Below are 10,365 nucleotides of genomic sequence, written 5' to 3'. Positions count from 1 at the left end.
TGGGGTGATTGGTTGGCTTTTGAGTGGAACTAATGAAATAAGGAGATAGGTGCACTGTTTTGAAAAAAGTTAAAAGCCACTTGAATTAAAAAAGAAAGAAAGAAAATATAGTTGTAATGCTGTGGAAAAAATGTTTCTTGATAAGTGGTGACTCTTGATGAAAAGGTGCTTAAATAATTGGGAGTTAATGTATATTTATTTGAAAGGGGAGTATGGTTTAACAGAAGTGTGGGGTTCGAACTGCTAAACTGTATGTATTAAAGTGTTTAGGGAGGTGTAGTCACTCTTATATCTAAATATATCCTACCCGTCTTGCAACCTACATTACAAGCAGTTAAAAGTCCTACTTGATCCTTGACTGAATGAACTCAATTAGAAGAGTAGTACACTAGGGGCAAGCCTATGGTGCATTTCTTGTGCCACATGAATGTCGTTTCTGAGAATGATTGAATTCTTTCTATCTTGAGTTTCTAATTGTTCTTAAATTGTATTGTGTGTGGAACTACTCTTTTTTGTTGTGTGAGCGCACTTGATTCATGAAGGAAAGGTGATTCTGGACCTCTGTATAGAGTAAGTGAGTAAGTTGTGAATAATGCGTTGTGCTTGTGAGTCAATTCTTGAGGTGAAGATGTTACAATACTGTACTTAGTCTATTTGAAATACTCTTGGTTTGATGAGTTAGGAAATCCGCTTAGTGAGGTGATGTTGATGTAAAGTGTGGTTTGATTGCTCGAGGACGAACAATGGTTTAAGTGTGGGGTATTGATAGTAGGCTATAACTATATATTTTAGCCACTATTTGCACTCTAAATTGGCTGCACTTTACTGATATTTGAGTGTTAAATGGTAGTTAATTTCTCCGATTGAGTGTTTTATGCTTTGCAGGAGCAATTTCGTGCTACAATGAGGTTAAAGAGCGTTTTGAGCTAATATGAAGCGTTGAAGGCCAAGTAAAAGCTTATGGAGTAAATTGGAAGTTCGTTAGAGGATTGAAGGAGGTTAGCACACTTAAGAAGAAGAACGAAGAAGAGTGCAGAAAATGGCCAAGATGCACGGCCGCACACTAACCGCGCACTGGGCCGCATAGGTCAGGCAGAAATTGGACAAAGTGTGCGGCCAAATGCGCGGTCACCTGCCCAGGTGCGCGGCCGCGCACGTCCCTCTGAGAAAAATTATTTCAGGGCTAAAATTATAATTCCAGAGGTGACTTTCCTTGACCTATATGAATCCTAGCTCGCCCAAAAAGAGGGTATCCTAGTTTTCAGAAGAAGTTTTGAGGCAAGAACAGGCAAGGAGCAAGACGGAAGATTCGGAAACGAGCTCTTATCTTTCTTCTTCCCTTTTTTATCATTGATGATGAATTTTTGTGTTGTGATTGTGAAACAATTATGCATAGCTAAACTCCTAATCTAGGGATTTGATGGAACCTATTGGAGGATGATTTTTCTATTACGTTAATATAGAATTGCCGTAATATTCTCTCTATTTGTTCAAGTATATTATTATTGTTGTTGATTGAAGGGACCTCAATTAACTGTGCTTATTTAGTATGTATTACTTGGGAGAGAGTGAATATTTAGGTAGATCACTCCTAACGTATATGATGGATCAATATAAAGGGTTTAAATGTGGGATTAGGAATAATTAAACCTTGGTGTGATCTGAGTGAGTTGTACTTAAGACCAACTAGCATAATTCGGGAGAATATATCCAGTATATTGTGGTAATTACTCAGGAGAGAGTTACGACATTCAGAGCGCTCATGATCAGTAGAGAAGACTTAGGCAAATTTGTAGAAAATGTAGAAGAAAAGATTTAGACAATAGGGAAAATCATAACCTTAGATCATTCCAACTCTTGTCTACAACCCGTTCGTAGTTAGTTATTATTTCTTACATTTTCATTACGTAATATTTAGTTAGTAAACATCCAATTTGTCACTTGAATATTTTTAAAGATTGATTACCTGAATTTGTGTGAGTCTATTATCTGTGTTTAATAAGTTAATTCCCTGTGGGGTTCGACTTCGGACTTACTAACCAGAATATATTTGCAACGACCGCTTGAACCTTTTTATAAGGCATAGTTGGGCGTGATCAGACACTTCGCAATTGCGACCCTTATGATCGCAAATGCGAGCAGCATGACTAGGCCCCCTCCATCTCAATTGCGAACCAAGGTTTCGCAAATGTGAACCTAGAATAATCCAACTTATATCACAATTGCGACACATGTATCGCAATTGCAAGACCTGAAGCTTCTGCACGAAACTAGCAGTGCTGAACTCTATCAAAATACTCCGCAACACATCAGAACTCACCCGGGCCCTAGGGGGCTCCAAACCAAACTTCAACACAAGTCTAAAAACATAAAGCAAACTCACTCGTGCGATAAATTGCTAAAATAATGTCCAAAACCACAAATCAGACCTCAAAACACAAGGATTCGATATGAAACTCAAAATCTTCTAAAAACACAACTGTGCGTCTGATTCCTATCAAATCAACTCGGAATGACGCCAAACTTTGCGGATAAGTTACAAATGACAAAACGGAATTATTTCAAGTCCCAAAATAAAAATCCAAACATGATAGCTACAAAGTCACGCTACAGTCAAACTTATGAAAATTCAAAGCCTTGAAATTGTCAACTTTCGGCAAAATAACACAAATCAACTTACGGACCTCCACATTCGATTATAGGCATACTAACATCATGTCTAACATCATGATACGACCATGTCTAACATCATGATACGAAATTATTGGATACCTCAAAATACCGTTCTGAGGTCGTTTTCACAAAATTCAAACCCCGTTAAACATTTTCAACTTAAGCTTCTAAAGTGAGAATCACTCATCCGAATTAATTCCGAACCATCCGAAAATCAAATCCGACTATGCACACAAGTCATAATAAATAATATAAAGCTACTCAAGATCTCAAACCACTAAATGTAACCTTAAAGCTCAAAACAACCGGTCGGATCATTACATATATCAACAACTTTATGAAAGATGATTTGTGCAATCTTATGTGTTATGTACATTTATATTCAGATAATTGGAACGAGTCTTTTTCATTTGGGTTGAAATTCTGGCTAGTTGGCAGGCAAAGAGAAGTTTCCCGATGTCACATTGGAACTCTGTTAGGGTTAGGGTGAATTATTTTTAATGGTAAGGACATATTTGAACCGATAGAAGAACTAGGGACAAACGTGGATAATTTTCTAAAATAGAGGGACAAATCTGGACTTTTTCCTTTTCAAATTCAGAAAGGGGTCATTCTTTTTTAAACAAGCTAAAAAAATATAATTTCACACTTTTTGAAATGGAAGGAGTATGTGCTTTGTTTTTCATGCTCTTTCTGCAAAAGCTAGTTAATTTAGGGCTACTTATTAGGCAAATCGGGTAGATATTTACGCTTAACGGTTTGGCTTATTGGTTAATGACTTTTAAATGTACTAATCCACTAAACAACTAATAAGATGTCGGGCGATTCATATCAGGTTAGCAATTATCGGGCAGGTATCGAGCGATTTGTCAGCTAAAAATATATATTTCTCAAAGTAAAGACCAAAATTTGGCAATAACAATACTTTATCGTTAACTCATGAAATTTTGTAAAAATCAAAAGTATACAGATAAGAGAAGCCACAACAATATAATTTTTATTTGTATATACATTCAAAAGACTCAAAAGTTACTAGTAATGCAAAATTAAGATAACAAGTTGAACTCATAAATTGGTTATGGCTGAGATTGTTTCTCTAACGATTTTATCTTAATTTCAATCGATTTCACTCTCTAATCATAAATTATCATCTCCACTCTTTAAAATGATACAAACGCGTTATGGTAAAAAATATTAAGATAGAAATTATGAGGGCCAGTTTGGAGGACTTGAGGTCGGGTTTTGACTATAGTTTGAGCACCGAGGTGTCGATTGTGTGAGCACGTGCTTTTGGATTTATATGTCCGTTAATGTCCCTAATAGTGGAATTTGTGGCTGGATGGCTACGTGGTGAGTATGATGTGACCGCGGGATGTGTTCATATAGTTTGAATGTGGTGAGAAGAGTTTGCGTGAGATGTAAAAAGGACTATTGGGTGTTTGATTTCTATCTTGATTTGATGTATAGTTTCGAGTTATGGGTGTATTGAAGGATCCTCTTCATGTTGTTTAATCAAGGAGTAAGTAGATTTTGATGTCGTGATATAAGTTCAGACTCAGGAAAATTAAGTGATTATGTAATAGAGATGTTAGTTTGAGGCGAATCAGGTGGTTTATACCCTCCAGGGTGTCTTGAGGTTTGTGTGATCCTTATATTGCTACGTAGCGAGTTCTCTTTTACCAATAAAATATATGTGGTGCAATTTCAGTTTGGATCACTTATGAGAGTGGGCTTGACTATTGCAAGGGTGAATGCGAGATTTGTAGCGAGATTTGTAGATGATTTGGAATATTAGATGGTTTGTGTTACATGAGCTTGTGAAGGATTTAGTCAAATTTCAGTGCGGGAATTTGGACATCAATAGAGTATGAGTATTGTAAGTTATTAGATGCTTTATTCCTTGGCTTTGAGCCAAGTGGGGGAGTCTGTTATCGACGAGTTGATTGCACAGTTATGTGTTGTATAGATTTTAGTTTGAGGTATATTGGTGAATCAATTATGACCTGTAGAGGTGGAAGTCGAGGATGACTTGAGTAAGGGGATTTCTGTATACGACTATATTAGGATTTATGAGTATGATTCTTATTGCATTAAGGTGGGGTTACTTCCTTGGGTATTGGGGTGCTAATGGGGCACAAGTCGTTCGGTCCGTTTGGTTGGTTGAATTGAGATTTGAGCAGAGTGGATGATTCTCGAGTAGGTTCTAATAGATTCAAGATTTATATATAGCAATTGAAAATCTTCAAGATCTGTATAGGGCTGGAATCTGTGATTTACATGGGATGGCGTCAAGTCTTGTACCATTCTATATCACTGTGGATTCTACATATCATTATCAAAAAGGTCAAGGTAATGACTTTAGATTCACAAGAAGTCTCTTCAGAGTAAGCATTTTGGTTGTGGCATTTTTGGGGTGCTTAAGAGGGAACTCAGGGACTTATGAGCCTTAGGGCGGTGTGTTTTTATGCTAGGGTCTTGTGTGGTGAGTTTTGGTTGAGGATTGTAGTATTATGGATAAGAGAAGTATCGATTTAAAGGTAATTCAGAAGGAACTCGAAGAATTAGGACAATTTGGTAACGGCTTGGATCAGCTTGGTGACTGATGCGATTGGCTCTTTCGATTCTTATGATGTAGTGAGTTTATACATATGTTGGGTTTTGACGACCTGTGTGGCTTTGTTGGGTTAGAGAGGTTCAGTTCTGTCGGCTTGATTATGTGCAAATGGGCTTTGAAGAGTTCTCAAGGGGTTTCTACCACGATTCGAGGCATATATTTCGTATTGATGTTCGGGGCATGGTGGTATTATGATTTTCTCCTAGATGGGATCAAATAGAAGGTTCTTGGATAATGGTTGCTTGTGACTCGGAGTGGATTATGAAATGAAGTTCGCGTATTTTTCGTATGATGGCATGGTATGTGCGGCGTGTTGTGTGGGATTCGAGGTTTGCACGAGCGGGGTCAGTTTAGTTGTGAAGAGAAGGTCATAAAATTCTTAGGCAGCAGAGACAGTTTCAGATGACTAGATAAATGATATGACTATTAGACATGGCTAGATGAGAGTGTAGGTTTCAGAAGGGGCACTGTGTTTTGATCTATGGATACTTATTGGTATTGTGGTAATCATCTAGTTGATCGACTGTTAATAATCAAGTTTTGCTTTGTGGCATAGAAGTACTATATAAGTATTCCGTGTAGGATGATCGCGTGTATGAGATATATTAAACGTTCAGGAGGTGGAGTTGAGATCGGAGGTGGTGATTTGTATGCTCTATGAATTTGGAGACTGAGAGTTCTCATAAATAGGTTATTTCATGGTTGTGGACTGTGAAGATGTGGGAAAAGCTAGCTAGATGATGGTATGTGTTATGATTCAGTCCTTGTTGATTTTGGAGGTTTATTTGTCTATATGTGGGTGACTAGAGCTGATTTTGGGGGGGAGGGTCCATTAGTAGGCCCAATTTGGATATGTATTCTATACTGAGCCAGATTGGTTGGCTCTGAACTGCTATCGTTGAGGGAGGTGCCATTCAGTTATTGTTAAGCTCATTCATGTTCCGAGATTTATTTGTGAGTTACTCTTGTATGTTACGCGGGATTGTGATTCGTTGATTATATGCACAAAGGATATGGTTCTATATGGGCTTTATAGCAGAATTTGAGTGAGAGGGGCATTTGGGTGTTGCATGATTGATTGCGCATTGGTTATGTTCTTTTGAGCTGGTGTGGCATTGCGTCATTTACTTCTCCATGGTTATGGTGATTCAATTTTGGTACTAGATATCAAACTGCACGTGGTTGTTGATTTTGAGCATTGTGACTTGAGATATTTCATGTGGACCAGTTATTTGGATGGGGTCATAAATTGTAGCAAAGTTATGTTGGGATATGATCCTTTGTGTTAGGTTCGTGTGTTCTGGTTCTACGGTGTGTGATGGGTTCATAACATTATGTTGTGGTGGTACTTGTGAGCTGGCGGTACAACTCTCTCATTTGAGTCATTTTCTATGATTTGAGTACATCTGGATTGTTGCTTATTGTTGCACGAGTTGCACAGGTTGTGGCTTTATATTGTATTGATGTGTCATGTCCCTAGAGTGGTCGTGTTGGATGGGATGAGGTCATTGGACCTAGAATGAATACTATCAGATTTGATTTCAGCGTGTTGGAAGGATAACATAGGAAGTCAGCTTAGAAATTGGCTATAGTTCTTGTCGAAGGAGAGGGAGCTCCATGATTGGTTGATCTGATGAGTGGTTATGAGTTTCTGCGTGTTTCTTTCATCATTGGCAGTGTAGGAAGGTTTTAGAATGATGTTTTGTGTGATAAGAGGTTTATTACTAGCATTAGGCAGATTTGAACAACTGTTGTGATTAGAAATTATCACTATGAGTATTGAGTTTTGGGGTATATCATGTAATTATATATTGAGTTGTGGATATGGCTTGACACAGCTTGTTCAGACTTATACAGTGTGTAGATGCGAGATTCTGATCTTATGGAAATTCAGGATGTTTGAAATTTGGCTCTAATGTTTATGGGCCAAGATGAGTTATGAAATTTTCCATTATATTGTATTTTCAGACCTATGGGAGATAGGGTGACGTGGGATAACCCCCGGGTATGTGCATGGTAAGGCTATACAAGGATTTGATGGCTTTTGGAATAACTCTAGGCACGTTCGAGGACGAACGTATGTTTAAGTGGGGAGGATGTAACGACCCGACCAGTTGTCTTGAGCATTTGCACTTTGCTTGGTTGTGTGAGGGCATGAGTAGCTCCGTATGATGCATTACAACTTATGTGAATCGTCGGTTTTGATTTTCAGGTTATCAGAAATTGATTTGGGAGTATAGTTCTCAGTTGGAAGCTTTAAATTTGAAAGGTTTGACCAAGTTTTGACTTTTTAGTATTTGACCTCGGATTGGATTTCTGATGATTCCGTTAGCTCCTTTGGGTGATTTTGAATTTAGGAGCGCGTCCGGATCGTGATTTGGAGGTCCGTAGTGGAATTTGGCTTGAAATGACGAAGGTTGGAATTTTGGAAAGTTTGACCGGGATTGAACTTTTTGATGTCGGGGTCGGATTTTAATTCCGGAAGTTAGAGCAGGTTCGTAATGTCAAATGTGACTTATGTGCACAATTTGAGGTCAATTGAGTGTGATTTGATAGGTTTCGACCTTGGTTGTGGAAGTTGAAGTTTCAAGTTCAATGATTTTGATTTGAGGTGTGATTCATCGTTTTGATGTTGTTATGTGTGTTTTGAGGCCTCGAGTAGGTTCATGTTATGTTATATGACTTGTTGACATTTTCGGACGAGGTCCCGAGGGGCTCGAGTGAGTTTCGGGCGAGGTTCAGAGCATTTTGGAGATTTTGGCCAAGGCTGGTGGTTGCTGGTTCTGGTGTGACCGCACTTGCGGCTGGTTTGCGCAGGTGCGATGGCTGCATAAGCGGATTGTAAAGCGCACCTGCGTTCGCGTAGATACCGGATAGGTTGTCGCAGGTGCGAAAGGCTTTGCAGAAGCGGGATTTGGCATCTGTAGATGCGACAAATTTTTGGCATGCTTATTTTCACAAAAGCGGAGTTTTACCGCAGATGTCGTGGTCGAAAATGCGACAATTTGACCGCAAATGCGGAAAGTGCTGGGCAGAGTTATAAAAATTGAGGGTTTTGTTCTTTCTTCATATTTTGAGATGTGGGACTCGGATTGAGGCGATTTTGGAGCAAATTTCATCACAAGGATTAAGGTAAGTGTTCTCTACTCAGTTTTGATTATAATTCATGAATCTATCTTCATTTTTGGCAATTGGTTGGTGAACTGAAAGAGGAAATTGGGGGTTTTGGCCTAAAGTTTCATAATCTAAATTTTTGAGTTTTGAACATCGAATTGGATCAGAATTGAGTTGAGTGAAACTAGCATGGTTGGATTCGTAATTGAATGGGTTATTGGATTTTGTGAGTTTTATTGAGTTTCGAGGCGTGGGCCCGGGTGTTATTTTTGGCCGGATTTGGGATTTGATTTAGAATTCGATCTTTATCAATTATAATTGCTTTCTTGGGCTTTATCTGATGTATTTGAGTTGCTTTTGGCTTGTTTTGAGCCGTTCAGAGGTCGCTACGCATATGATGGCATCCTTGGAGTATCATTGGGCTTGATCGGTGTCAGAATTGGCTTGTTTCAGATAAGTAACTCTTTTAAACTTAGTTCTTAGGGTATAAACCCCGAATTATGTGTTATGTGATTGATGTTGAGGTGACACCCATGCTAGGTGACGGGCGTGTGGGCGTGCACCCTGTGAATGGTGACTCTGTTGTTTCCAAGACACTGTGTAGTGGTCCTACTTTGTTGATATCTGTTATTTCACCATGTGATTAGTAAATTAAGTTGTACATTATGCTAGATATCCTGTTTAGGCTTTATGCTGATATTGTTGGGACCCACAGTGGTCGTTTCTTGCTGTCATCTCATTGATTTCATTGATATTTTGTACTCAGTCGCATTCATACATTCATATCTTATCTCAATCTCAGTTGTTACTTATTGATACATTATATTATTGTTCTGGGTCAGTTTTCATGACATTGTGAGCCCGTGGGTGAGACTGAATAGTGATGGCTGAATGAGGCCGAGAGACTGATTATGAGTGACAGTTATGGGATCGGGCTGCATGCCGTAGTGGTTATATTGATGATATGATAGCTCTTTGGTTGTAGGAGCCCCTCCAGAGTCTGTAACACACCCCTAGTGAGCGCGAATGATATTATTGAGTGATGAATTTCCCTGGACATGGATTTGTCTGAAGTATTGATATATGAAGATGGATTTCTCCACAAGGATGGATTTCCCGTTTTCCTCGGTACCGAGTGGCGTATAGTCATTGATAAGTATGTTTCCGGATGGATTTCCCTGGGCCGCATGAGCCATATACAGTACCGAGTAGTTGAGAATATATATATATATATATTATTGAGGGAGTTCCCTTGGCATGGATTTGTCCTAAGTACTTGATACCTGAAGATGGATTTCTCCATAGGGTTGGATTACCCTTTATCCTCGGTACTGGGTGACTTATAGTCATCGTTGTGTATGTTCCGGGATGGATTTCTCTAGGCCGTATGGGCCATATACAGTACCGAGTGGTTGAGTGAGATGATGTGAGGTTGAGTACTCTGAGAGTGTGAGTACATGATTTATCTATGAGATACATGGCACTAGCATGCATATATGACATACATGCATAGAGACGCATTTTTCTCATGTTGTACGGTATCACGTCATTCATGACATTTTACACACATGGATATGTGGTCATATAGAGGTATTTTACACTTGCTATCTGGAAAGAGAAATGAAACATCTTATTTATTGTGAAAAAGATTTTTGGAGAAGAAATACAGTTTTTTTTTCAAACTATATCATATTTCACTATGTTTTCGGTAAAGAATCGGGTTTTTATTGATATTCTTGAAAGGCGAAACTATTTTGGAAAAATTGTGAAAAAGCTGAACACTTTATCTTAGAGTTACTTTCATATTTTTATGCTTTACATTGTTATGAACTGTTATTAGATATTGGTGTTGGACCCGACCTATGTTCCAGCTCGTCACTGCTTTCAACCTAAGTTTAGGTTTGTTACTTATTGAGTGCATGGGGTCGGTTGTACTCATACCGCACTTCCTGCATATTGCATGC

The sequence above is a fragment of the Nicotiana tabacum genome, chromosome 6 (assembly GCF_000715075.1).
Source record: "Nicotiana tabacum cultivar K326 chromosome 6, ASM71507v2, whole genome shotgun sequence".
In the NCBI taxonomy this organism is placed as follows: Eukaryota; Viridiplantae; Streptophyta; class Magnoliopsida; order Solanales; family Solanaceae; genus Nicotiana; species Nicotiana tabacum.
This window is presented reverse-complemented; position numbering follows the sequence as displayed.